General features: G+C 38.7%; 1 protein-coding gene and 1 long non-coding RNA gene across 14 annotated transcripts in view; both read left to right on the top strand.

Moving 5' to 3' along the window:
* The window catches only part of LOC111094475, a 36,245-nt gene extending 31,419 nt beyond the window's left edge, over positions 1–4,826 (top strand). Inside the window, exon 3 of the long non-coding RNA XR_005355563.1 lies at positions 4,202–4,826. This is a non-coding gene — a long non-coding RNA (uncharacterized LOC111094475). The remainder of the gene's footprint in view (positions 1–4,201) is intronic.
* The window catches only part of PDE4D (phosphodiesterase 4D), a 1,400,346-nt gene that overhangs the window by 806,630 nt on the left and 579,914 nt on the right, over positions 1–13,802 (top strand). The window lies entirely within an intron of this gene.

Below are 13,802 nucleotides of genomic sequence, written 5' to 3'. Positions count from 1 at the left end.
TTATAGACAATTAGAATTAGGACCTTTTAAATTTATCCCACATGATCTGTAATGACATGTACTATGATACTTTTTTTTTCCCCTGGAATGTTTCTTTTCTCTTAAAATACTTATGTATATGTATAAATATATCCATATATGTTTGTGTGTGTGTACCTATACATTCATAAAATATATAAAAACAGTATAGAAGTGAAAATATCTGATTTTTTAAAAAGATTCTTATTCATCAGAGAGCGAGAGAGAGTGAGAGAGAGAGAGAGAGGCAGAGACACAGGCAGAGGAAGAAGCAGGCTCCATGCAGGGAGCCCAACGTGGGACTCCATCCTCGAGTCTCCAGGATCACACCCTGGGCTGAAGGCGGCACTAAACCGCTGAGCCACCCAGGCTGCTCGAAAATATCTGATTTTGAATTTAAGATTCGAACATGCCAATTATTTTCAGATTTATGCTCTGGCAAGTTTCATCTTTTGAAGTTGTAGGTCACTTTTTTTTTTTCCCTAAGTCTTTATGTTTTGTTTTAAATATTTTATTTATTTATTTGACAGAGAGAAGCAGGTCTCCTGCTAAGCAGGGACTGCAATATGGGGCTCCATCCCAGGACCCTAGGATCTTGACCTAGGCTGAAGGCAGGCACTTAACCAACTGAGCCACCCAGGCGCCCCAGTCTTTATGTTATTAGATTAGTTTTAGATTTGTAACAAATTGAGAGGAAGGTATGGATATTTCCTCCTATCTCCTACCCACCCATAAACACTCTTTCTTATTAACATTACTTAGCAGGATGGTACATTGTTTACCAAAGACAAACCTACATTCACATATTATAAATACCCTAAATTCATAGTTTACCTAGGATTCACTTTTGGTTTTGTACATTCTTTGGGTTTAGACTAATGTATGATATATAGTCATTATTCTAATATTATACACAGTATTTTTGCTGCCCTAAAAATCCTTTGTTTGGCTTCCACTGTTGTACAGCGTAATTTAGCAACACATTCTTATGATTTATTAGGTAGGAAAAAAATCAAATAAAATGATTTAGATACCTAAGTCTAAGGAACTCTTCAAAGCCAGACTAGATAGGGACTGTACAGGTCACTAGGATTATGAGTGTTTTTGTTTACAACAAGATCTTTTGCTACCCTAGACCTCTCCAGGTAAAGGTCTCAGCCTCTGTCACTGCAGGCAGAAAAATAGGAAGAAAAACGTCCCTCAGATTTATTCAGCAAGAAACTACTATGATTTATCTACTTTACCAAAGGATATCCAATCATTCTTTTCCTGCTTTGGTAAACTGAAGCATCATATATGGGCCTAGCAGATTTTCTTTGTGATCATATTTAAAGCCTTAAAGCCTGGGTGAACTCCTATGAAAACCTATAATTCTGGGATACTGAGGTCACCATGGTGACAAGAGGAACTCAGCTGGTTTTCTGTTCAGTGCATCCTGGATGAAGGTGCTCTCTCCAAGAAACCTTAAGAACATCTGTTAGTTTATTTGTGAGACAAAGGGTTATGCTAATACACAACCTTTGGAAGGCATCTGACCAATCCTCCAGTCTCTGGGAGTGGGGGGTGATTGAAACACTAGCCAAGGTAGGCCCCAGTCTAAGAAACTAAATCCAAGACCCCTCTGAAGTCGAGGACAGGTATTGCAGGTTTGAGTCTGGTAATGTTTTATAAGGCCAGTGGCTCTAACCTGTCTGATTGGACTTTTAAAAAGAGAAGAAGTGGAGATATGTTTGAAATCCAAGTCAAGGGAGAAAAAAGAGGGAATGAGGTTATGAGAGGTTTCTCTAGGTTCCTGTAAGAAAGAAGTTTAACAATACCGTTCGAGTTGCATTTATCTTTTAATATAAACCACAAAGCATTTAAGAGCTCTTGGAACTCTTTGTTACTTCCCCATGCTGGCTATTTTTCCATTTCCTTCATCTCCCTTAATGTTTTCCAAAGTAGGAGTTTTAAAACCAAAAGGATCCATCTGGAGTGCAATTCACCATTTTGAGTGACTTTGGAACCCAGCTAGACAAAAAGGCATCAGCATCCATTCTATGGTTCTCAGCCTTTGTACCTTTAAAAAAATACTCATGCTTTGGTCCTTCCTGTCCACAGTTAGGCTGATTTCACCACAGCCTGCATCCTGAGAGATTTTGTAGCTTCCCAAATATTCTAATGCATAGCCAAAGATGAAAACCAAAGCTGTACTTTCTCATCTCCACCTTCCTCAAGTCCATTGACTTTGGCTTTAGTTCTACTCTGACCACCCACCCCCATGGCCAGTCTCAAACCCTGTGATCACCCAGAATTGCTCCAGCCAACCTTGAAATCTTAAACTCAGGTATCACAGACTCCCAGCATGCCCTTCTTTCCTCCTAGCTCCGCTTATTATGTTAAAGACCCCACTAGTCTATTTCAGCTGCTCTCTTGCTAATACCACCTACATATTCTTCTATCTCAAGACTTCTTCTCAAGACTGTACTCTACTTCATGATTTAGTCTCTCTTGCCTGACTTTTTGTTCCTTAAATGCAGAGACTCTTATTTATTGCATAGTATTTTTTTGCATGACACATAGAAAACTCTAATGACTGTTGAAGAAATGTGATGAGAAGGGGTATTCAGAAATGTTAGCCAAACAAAAAATGGAGAGTAATGGTAAAGAGAGATTTAAAGAGGGGGTGATCAACACGTCAGAAGCTACAAGTAGGATGAGCTGAGTGACCTGAATAAAGGTTATTATTTGGTGAAAAGCGTTTCATTGGCATGGTAAGAGTCGAAGCCAGAAAAGCAGGAAATTGAGGATGCGTGGCATATTAGTGTGCTAGGGCTGCTGTAACGAAGTGCCATAAACTGAGTGATATAAATAGCAGAAATGTATTGCTTCACAGTTCTTGAATTGAAAAATCCAAGATCTAGGTATTGGCAGGGCCTGCTCCCTCTGAAGGTGCTAGAAAAGAATCCTTCTGGCAGCCTAGCTTCAGTCTTCACATGGCATTCTCCGCATTCACATGCCTGTCTCTTCACATGGTGTTCTTGTTATAAGAACCACAGGCATGTTGGATTAGAGGCCCACCCTAGTCTCCAGTATGGCCTCATCTTAACCACTTGAACCTGCAGGAACCATATTTCCAAGTAAGGTCGTGTTCTTCGGTACTGGGAATTAGAACTTCAGAGTATACGTTTTGAGGAGACGCAACTCCATGTGAATTAAAAAATAATTGTCAGACTCTTCGATTTATTCATAATTCTGTGGTCAGACATTCATGAATCAATACTGGCTTTTAATATCCAATTTGAGAGTCCGCATTATAGCATAATGTTTATTGTGGTGGCCACAGAAGAGAAGTATGTAAGTGACTTTCACTGTACTGCAACACTGACTTCCAAGCTGTGCTGTTCACATTGGGCATAGGGGACAAGGAGGTCCTCAGCCATGGTAACTCTTCTAACTAATTCACCCACATCCAAAGAAGGTTTGAAGTCTACCTATCTAAAATACAGCTTGTAGGCATGTTGGAGGGTATGCTTTTAGTCATACTGTTGATAGAAAATAAGACAATATATACCCTCAGCAGTGGGAGACAAGAAAACTGATAGGTAGTTTTTTAAAAGAAAATGAAAAAAAAAAAAAAAAGGAAAAAGAAAAACATAAAATCTTATGTACTTGTATTATCTAATACTTTAAAATCTTGGATAGATATATCATTATTAGGTCTAAGTTACACATTTGTAAGCTATAAAGAATACAAATAGAAGACTTTCCTACTCAAATTTTAGCTCTTGAGGGTAGCCCTGGTGGCACAGTGCTTTAGCGCCGCCTGCAGCCTGGGGTGTGATCCTGGGGACCCTGGATCGAGTCCCACATCAGGCTCCCTGCATGGAGCCTGCTTCTCCCTCTGCCTGTTCCTCTGCCCCTCTCTCTCTGTGTCTCTATGAATAAATAAATAAAATCTTAAAAAAAAAAAACAAAAACAAATTTTAGCTCTTGAAATTCATAGAATAGAAAAAAAAAAAAAGAATTAAAATCTCTACAGAAGCAACATTATACCAAAACCACAGAAGTAGTTCTGTTTGGAATCTGTCAGAAAACTAAATCTATCTATCTATCTATCTATCTATCTATCTATCTATCTATCTATCTATCTATAAAACTAAATTTTAGATTAACTTCAACAGTTTACTTTTCATTTTCACAGATAAGATTTGAAAAGACAAAGGCCAGCAAACCATTCCATCGATTGAAAGCATCACTAAGAGCATCTCCCTATTGCAGGAACAGACATGTGGTGACTTGGAAATAGTTTTTTATAGGTAGCTCTTATTCTTAAATTCAACATAAGTTGCCATTTTGGAAAATTGATACATTATATTTATCACACAGTTATAATTTCTAATGGTTTGAGAAGTCCTAGAACTGACCACATCAATACTTGGCATATTTTCAAAATGCAGAGAAAGTGCTGAGACTCCAAAACACCGTGCTGAATTCTTTAAAACTGAAAAACAACTGGTTTTTTATATAAAGTAAAATAAGAATCAAAAGGGTGGAAATGGCTGCATTTTTGAAATTCCATTGTAAATTATAGTCTAAAATACTGTTTTAAAAAACCAGCATGTTTGCAAATACATTTGACTCGCCTTGGAAGTTAGAAAGCCTTACTGTTTGGTTTACTATTCAGACAGATTGTAGATGCTTACAGAAAATGTAATTACTTTTTTTAAGCCCCAGTGGGCCATTTTGAGGACTTCTGTGATAACTTACTGAATATATTGGAAACTTCCCATACTTTCCTTAATACTGGACTAAATTTGACTGGTATAAACTAGATTCTTCTAAAGTCTTTCAAGTACTGTTTATCTCTTTATTTATTTTTTTCTTAAAGATTTTATTTATTTATTTGAGAGAGAGCTAGAGAGCATGAGGGTAGGCGTAGAGGGAGAGGAGGGTAGAGGGAGTGGAGGGAGTAGGCTCCTCCCTGAGCAGGAAGCCCAGAGAGGAGCTTGATCCCAGGACCCTGGGATGATGACCTGAGCTAAAGGCAGGAACTTAACCAACTGAGCCACTCTGATGCCCCACTGTTTATCTCTTTATAAGATAATTTCACCATTAGTTGTTTTACAATACCTCAGATACTCGAATGATTCTGAATGAATCAAGCATAAATAAATTTTTTTTCTCTTCTTTTTTTTTTTTACTGATTATTGATTTAAAGACTTGGGGGGGAGAACTTCATAAAAAGTTGGAGATACTGTATGAAATTTTAACTAGTTCAAGGATAGAATCCAGTTTAATTCACACAATAGTTCTTTTGGGATCTAAACTCATTTCTGTTTAGCTAACTAGCTAGTTGAGAGTTTAGGGTGGGCAGTCTAAAGAATTTTAAACTTACTAAGATGACTTTCAAAATCAACCTACAGCAAAACCAGGAGGTCAGGTTGCCCCCAGCTTACAGAGGCTATACTGTTAGAGCTTCGTTTCCTCATAATTGAAGGGGACATGAAGGCCAGTGACATCCAGACCCACATGGGCACTTCTGGTCACTTTTATCTTGTTTTGAATATGCTGACTGGGTCTTTGTCCACTGAGTATCTTGAAAATATTGAGGGGTCAGCAAAGTATATTTGACCCCCTGCCAAAACACTTTCCCTAAGGTGTCTCATAGCCAAGAAGAATAGTTCATGGGGAATTTAATCCATGTGCTTTTGATTCATTTACACTAGACTCATCAAAATGTCATAGGAAGATATTGAATGTCCAAGAAACTTTAAAGTTTATGAGGCCATTTAAGGCATTCATCTCTGAACCAGAAAGTCACAGTGTACCAGGAATACTGCGAATTTAAACATACTGGGGTCAATTTCATTTTGATTAATGCATTCTAGGAAACCCTGGAGTCAACTCATAATTTCTGAAGTCTAAATGCTATTTTAACATTTATATATACTAATGATATCCAAACAAGGCTAGGACAAGAATGTTCAACATTAAAAATATCCAAAACCCACATTTTAAATAACTCAATTTAATTGAGTATTTGCACCGTGGCCTAAGGATGTGTGGATTTAAAGATAAGTTCTTTCCAAGTGACTGGAAAACAACTGGTGCTTTTAAAATTTTCAGCCATCAGAAGAAAGTCACTGAATTGACATTCTGTAATATTCTGTAGTGTTTTTTTTTTTTTGAAATGCTTTAAAATACATAACCTCATCTGATTAAGTTAATGGGACTGGTATTACTATCTCTACTTTTAAAAGGGAGAAATTGAATTATGTGTAACTGTGAATGTTGCTGCTTTCATTGCATATTATACTTGATTTTATAGCTTTGAGTGATGATCATAAGCAATAGGGCTAATGCCATCTCTGTCCCACCTAGTTCTACTTATCTTTAAATCGGTCTTTCCCACACTTGAAAGAAATTTGGAGGGTTTTTAGCAAAAAACAAAACAAAAATGTAATTCCTATTAAAACACAAAACTTGGGTATTATAATTGGCATAATATTCCATTCTAGTTATTCTTCAAAAATAAGATGCACCCTCCAGCATGACTGCCCTCCTTCCTAATTCTATATATTTGCATTTTAAAATGACCTTTTTCTATGGAGTAATGTTAGTGTAGAGCAGTCCTTGGGGTGCCTGGGTGGTTCAGTCAGTTGGGCGTCTACCTTCGGCCCAGGTCATGATGTCAAGGTCCTGGGATCCAGCCCCCAGTGGGGCTCCCTGCTTAGCAGGAGAGTCTGCTTCTTCCTGCTCCTTGCCTCTGCTTACGTGCGCGCTCTCTCTCTCTCTCAAATAAATAATTTTTTTTTTTTTTTTTTTTTTTTTTTTTTTTTTTTAGTGTAGAGCAGTTTTTGAACTCACTCTGTACTCTGTGATCAGGTCAGTTCCATCAGGGCAGAAACTAAGAAATGGGCCAGCACCTGTTTAAATGATGTAGTTGCCTGGAAAGAAGTTTAACTTACACAAGTATGTTACAAAATGTTAAAGGGAGAATATTTGTCTCCCTTAATAACCTATAACTCAAAAAAATTGAGGCAAGGATTAAGATAATTTCCACTGTGTAACATTATTAACATAAATTAATGTCTGCCTTCATACAGTTTCATTTTGGCTAATAATTTCTAACCAGCTAAGCTTACAGATTTCATAATTTCTGGCATTTCTTCCTTCCTCTTTTGTTTCTCTTTCATAGATTACTTGACTCTCCAAAATTTACAAATCCAGTTAACGTTAACTCAGATGAAAGTTTATTGGAATATGAATCCTGTGACCAAATAAAACTTGCAAAGCAGGTGTTTTTATGTTGATGTTCAGGAACATTCAGAGAATATTCTCTTCATTAGGGTTTCAGGGCATCTTATTCTTCTGGGTTTCTTCCTTCTGCTTTCACCACTCCTTCTCATTCTCCTTTGCTGTTTCCTCCTCAGCTCCTCCAAATCTTAACATTGGTATGTCTCCAGCTTATCCTATGGACTCTTCTGGACTCTTTCCATATATCTCCTGTATGATCTCATCCATTCGCACAACCTGAAGATTTGTGTGCCATTGGCAAATTGGGTGGTAACCCATCCCAATCTCTCTCCTGAAATCAGACTTTAATATTCAACTGCCTATCTGCCATTTCCATCTGGTTGTCTGCTGTCTACCTGAAACCTAATAGCCAAAGCTAAAGTCATGCTTTTCCCCACCAAAGCCTCCTCTTTGGAGGCTTTCCCCACCACTCCTCTTGTGGATTCCCCATCTTGGGCCACACTCTGCAGTTACCTATGGCTCTTTTTTGCTTCTCACCTCCCACCTTCCCCATCCAATCCAATCTGCAACTCCAGGCAGCTCTCTTTCCAGATACAATCCAGAATCTGACCATTTCTGACCCCCTCCACTGCTGCCAGCTTGCTCCTGGCCACCATTCTTTCTCACCTGGATTGTGAGACAACTGCCCCTGACCAGCATCCCTGTGGCCCTCTTTGCTCACTTCAGTCTGTTCTCCACACATCAGCAGAGTTGCACTTCCACCTCCTGGGTCATGTTGGGTCCCTCGTTTGCCCAGAACCCTTTAGTGGTCTCTGATCTTCATCAAAATTAAAATCCTCACAGGGCACCTGAGTGGCGCAATTGGTTAAGCATCCGACTTTTGGTATGGGCTCAGGTTGTGATCTCAGGGTCATGAGATCAAGCCCTGCATCAGGCTCTATGCTCAGCTTGAGACTCTATCTCTCTCTTCCTCTGCTCCTTCCCTCACCTACCGCCCCCCTCTCAAATAAATAAATCTTTAAAAAAAATCCTCATGATAGCTACTACCTGTGGGTTCCTGCTACCTGTGATTCAGCTCCTACTATTGCTTTGGAACACTAGCTTCTAATTTACCAGCTCTCAAAGCACAGTCCTATTTCAGGGACTCTATTTCTTCTGTTACTTTAGGCTAGAACTTGCATCTCCCCAGTACGCCTTTGTTTTACTTCCTCATATCTCTCAATCCTTATTCAAGTGTCTTCTTGAGGCCTTCCCTATCCATCATTTTTGATATTTGTAATCACATAATCTCATAATCCCTATTCCTGGAGCTCTCCATCTCTTTTTCTTTTTAATTTTTATCCCTATAACCTATTACTATATAAATATCTAGAGATTTTGCTCATTCATTTTGTTTATTTTCTGACCCTCCTTCGGCTAGAATGAAAGCCCCTAGTCTATTTCATAGGTCACTGCGATATCCCCAACCTCTTGACTAGTTCCTAGAACATGGGGGTAGTCAATAAATATGTATTGAGTGAATAAAGGAATGATTACTTCCCAACTTCCTCTCTCAAGTAGAATCAGGAGCTATAAAAATATGGAAATATGATATAAATTATTAGATAATCAGACTTGCTCATATTCATATGTAAATAATAATGATCTAACTTGGTTGTTGGGACAGGTAAAAATGTTATAAAAATACACATTTTTATAATCTTTATCAAACACTGTTTTTTTCAAATCTAAAAAAAAAAAAACACTGGCAATCAAGAAATCAGAATTATATTGAATTAGTTGTTTCTGGGTCATTAAGGAACTTGACTGTGCCGTTGCTCTCAAAGCACTAAATATAGCTGATACCGAACCAAAGGTCCTTCATGATCCTTGAAACTTCTTTGAATTTCTAAAGAAATACTCAGGCTTATGGGAAGAAGTTTTAATGAGACATTGTACTGTTCAGGAGAGAAGAAATCATAGTTTCTGACCTCAGGGGCATTGATGAAATAATAGAGCAAAAGCTCTAGGGAAATTAGTTTTTAGGAAGTAGAATCGGGTGGCTCACTGCACATTCTAAATAGCATCAGAGTAAGAATGACAGTCTTGCTGATTGGGTTTAGTGATGTGGATAGATTTGGCTGTGATTTTCAATAGATTGAAAATCCCCACATATCAACAGGATCTTACAAGGGTACAAACACTCTTGGGCAACAATTGATTCTAGGACTTCATTTAAGTGAGAATGGCAGGTAGGCCAAAGAGGGACCAGGACAATTCCAGTACTAGAATTTTCAGTAGTGAAGATAGATCATTTTAAATTTATTCTTGTGCCTATCCTGATTTGTTTGATCCACAAATGTTTATGGAACATCTATTGTGTACCAGGTCCTGTGCCAGGGAGGGTAACCATGGCAGAGAGGATCCCTGCTCTCATGCAGCTTCTATCATAGCATGCAGCAGACAAATAAATATATAAGTGCAAATTGTGGTGAGTGCTAGAAGGGAAAAGTGGAAAGGAAGGGTACCAGTGGAGAGAATAACAGAGCTGTGTGTGTAAAACCAGGTTGTCATGAGAAGCCACCCTGAAGTTTCAATACATGGACCATTTGAGGAAGCTATGTATGACAGTATTCTATAAGGACATGCAGATTTATGGTCTATGTTCCACTTCTTCACACTTTCTAACATGTTATGCCCCAAGCCCCAGTTTCCCTCTGCTGATACTCCTTGTTTTTCTCCACTGACTCTCCACCTTCTGCTATTATCAAGCCTCTCCTATTTTGATATCAAAATACCACATTTAAATTCTTCTTCTCAGCCTTCCTGACTTCATTTCCTCACCACTAAAAGCCTCCCCTAATTCCTTTCTTCCCGCTTGTTTATTTTTTGCTTCACCATGGTGTGTTTAAATGGGTTTCTGTGGGGGCACCTGGGTGGCTCAGTCAGTTGAGCATCTGACTCTTGGTTTTAGTTCAGGTCATGATCTCAGGGTCCTGATCAGGATCAAGCCTTGTATCGGGCTCTGGGCTCAGCATGGTGTCCACTTGTCCCTCTCTGTCTGCTCCTCTGCTCTGCCTCTCTCACTTGAATAAATAAATAAAATCTTTAAATGGGTTTCTGAGACATCATCTATCAAGAAAACTAATGCACATATATTCAAGGTTTTGATTCGGCTGAACTACTTAACATCTTTGCTTCAAACACCCATGTCTTTTTATACTAAGTCGTAAGCCACTGCATCTTAAAATAATGACTAAGTTATCATGTTATTTATATACTGTCTCCAAGAGGTGGCAGTTGAGAACAGATTAAACTGTTCTAAAGTGAGGCTCTTGCCAAAAAGGTTTTATATTTTTAGGTTGCGACTTGATCAAGGTAGAACCATGTATTGACCTATGACATGGGGTAAATGTGGATTGGATTATTGTAATAAAGTGTAAATAACAAATTAATAGCCAAATTAATAATATATTAAAGAGGGTAGGTTTTTAGGTGTTTAATCTCCAAGCCAGTGGGGAAACATTAGGTCACATTCAAGTGAATTTTCCATTCTCAGTAGCAGGATGTCTGTCCACTCTGTTGTATATCCCAGAGATTCACAGTCTCTCACTCAAGCTTTTCTAAGACTTTCAGGGGCACCGAGCAATGGCTTCTGCATAGATCTGCCGAAGATACAACTTTGTGCTGGCCTTTGCTCTACCTGTGACCTCAACCCAAGTTTATTGGTGTTCACACTGCCTTGCAGGGTGCAGCAGCAAGTTCGTTCTAGCTATTAATGCTCTCCTTTCCATCTAGGGTGGTGCCTTGCACTGTGGAAAGGAGAATGCCTTCTCCCTTCTTGTTCTCTCAGGGTTGACCCACAGCAGTTCCTCTTTTTTTTTCTTTCCTTTTTCTTTTCTTTTCTTTTCTTTTCTTTTCTTTTCTTTTCTTTTCTTTTCTTTTCTTTTCTTTTCTTTTCTTCTTTTCTTTTCTTTTTTTTTTTTTTTATCTCAAGCCTTAGGGAATGTAGTGGAAGAGCTCTTCCAGTTTTCACACTTAACCCTTTGTCCTTCCATAATATGACTAGAAGAGTTCATAGGCTAATCACCACCATCTACCCAAAATTGCTGCACCTTTGGGGAACTTTAGGGTTTGAGGCTGAGTCTAGTTATTCATGGTAGATTTCTTCTTTCCTTAGAGTGAATTCTTACTCAGAGACTTACTTTCTGTTACAATGAGGATGGTCTAGATCATGCTACAACAAGCAATACCAAAATCTCACTTCCTTAAAACAAAGCGGGCTTATTCCTTACTTGTGCTGTATGTCCATCAGCGTATGGGAGTGGAGAGAGGAGAGTTCTGCTCTTTACTTAGGACATGGCTAGTGGAACACCACACCCTTTGGAAAGTTTCCAGTCAGTGTGGCAGAGGGTAGGTGACATCATATACCAGTTCTTAATGATTTTCCCATGGAAGTGACATGTATTACTTCTGCTCAAGTTTCCTTGGTCAGAGTAAGTCAGGCGATCATGCGTAATTTCAAAAGACAAGGAAGTGTAATTCTGCATGTGCCTTGAAAGAGGAGAACTGGGCATGTGGATAAGATGACACTTCCTTGAAATTTTGTTTCTATGATCTTCCCCCATTTCTTTATCCATCCCTTCCCCTCATGACATATCTCTATATGTATAAACTTCAGTCATTGTAAATGGCTCATGGTTCCCCCATAGTAGTGGCTCTGGCTAAAAGGTCGCTCTTTAGTTGTTGACTTGTGTTTCAATCACCTCAGGGCTCCACTTTCTTTTAGGGTCACTCAGAAAGTTGTTCGGCCTCAATTCCTACCCATCTTGGCTTCTGCATAGTTGCTGCTCATAATATGACAGCTTGTATCCCCCCCACAGGGAGAGATCGGAAACAAAGAGATCATCTCTAGGTAGAAGCCACAGTCTTTTCTAATCTTCTTTTGAAAGGAACATTACCTTGTCATTACCTTTCTCCAGATCAGCAACCCCAGTACGATATGGGAGAAGAGACTACACAAAGATAGGACTACCAGGAGGTGGGTGACTGGGAGTCATTGTGGAAGCTGGTTACTACTCCCCTTTAAGAAGAATACTCGTCTCCCATGTAAACTGTAGCTTCAAATAAATGCTTTCTGAATCTCAGCTTTTGCCAAGTAGCGTACCCAATACAGATCAAATAGAACTTCTCTCTAGGGGGTCCCTCCATTTAGACTGGTATTGGTCATCTTCCCTGCAATTAAATATTTCTTATATCTTATTATTTTCTGTGCCCTGTATCCAAAAATACATTTGCTCTTCCACAGAATACTTGCTTTATTTGTAATGTTTTAAATGCTGTTTTTAAGTCATTTTTGTTTAGGTGGCTATACTTGAAATGTAAGCAGACATAATATATAGCAAATAAATACTTGATAGTTTTTTCCTGCCCCTTCCTATAGAAGCATGAGCCATGCGAATTAAGTGTGACTTTAAATAGGATACAGGGAGGAAGCAGGAAGAGTGGAAATGGTCGCACAAACCTCACATTAAAATTTATCCTCGTCAGTACTCCATGATTCCACACTCCACATTCCTTTTGGGTTATTCAAGAAATCATTGAAAGATATTAGTGGGAAAGCACAATTTTGTAAGGGGAAGGAAATTCACATATGGAGGAAGGGAATATGTATGACCAATATAATAACAAATTAGAGACTGCATATGCAACTTCCATGCATTCATGGTTTTACTGAACAAGAGTAGAAAGATTTTTCTTTGTTAATTGTTCCTATAGAGATAAATCCTCCTGTACAAGAAACTAGGCACTACTCCCTACCTTCTGATATTGAAAGAGTTTGATTTACTGAATTCTTCAAATCAGCATCTGACCATCGCACCAGTAATGTCTTTTGGATCAAACCGTGCAGTGTGACCAATACAGATAGTCTGTTAGAAGCACATGGATAACTTGCTCCATCTTCATTCCTTCTGCCTCTAATGTTTCTGCCTTTTGGTTGCTTTTGTCCTACCATCTTGAATCTCTTATACCCCAAATTATAGTATGCTCACTATATGCAGGGTTTCTCCTCCTTCCCGCCTCCTCCTCCCTCCCCCAGTGACATCTCATTTCATTCCCAAGAAAAACCTCACCCTCCCCTCTAAGCTCCCTGTGTTTATGTTTCTCTGCTCTTTTCCTCTCTCCCCCTGGCGTGCTGGTTTAATCAATTTTACCAAATGACTTGCCTGGCAGCTGTAAAAAGAAAACCCAGAGCAAGTTAATAGCAATCTAATACTATACTTTTTGTCATTTCTCTAAAATGTACAGAAATGTTTGGTCATTGGATTGATTTTTAATGATCTAAATGATCAGATGTCTCAACGCTGCACTGCAGCAGCCTGATAATAAATAGAAAAGGGGAGGGGCTTAGGCACTGGATGCTCACTCAGTGCTAGATGAATAATCCCCAAATACCAGCCAAGGAGACAATATAAAGTATCTGCCTTTGCCAAATCATGTATTAGCATTTTTAAACAAAGACACTTAGCTGTTTTAATTTTGTGTATGAAAGAACTAATACAAGA

This window comes from Canis lupus, chromosome 2, assembly GCF_011100685.1.
Source record: "Canis lupus familiaris isolate Mischka breed German Shepherd chromosome 2, alternate assembly UU_Cfam_GSD_1.0, whole genome shotgun sequence".
Classification (NCBI taxonomy): domain Eukaryota; kingdom Metazoa; phylum Chordata; class Mammalia; order Carnivora; family Canidae; genus Canis; species Canis lupus.
This window is presented reverse-complemented; position numbering and strand designations above follow the sequence as displayed.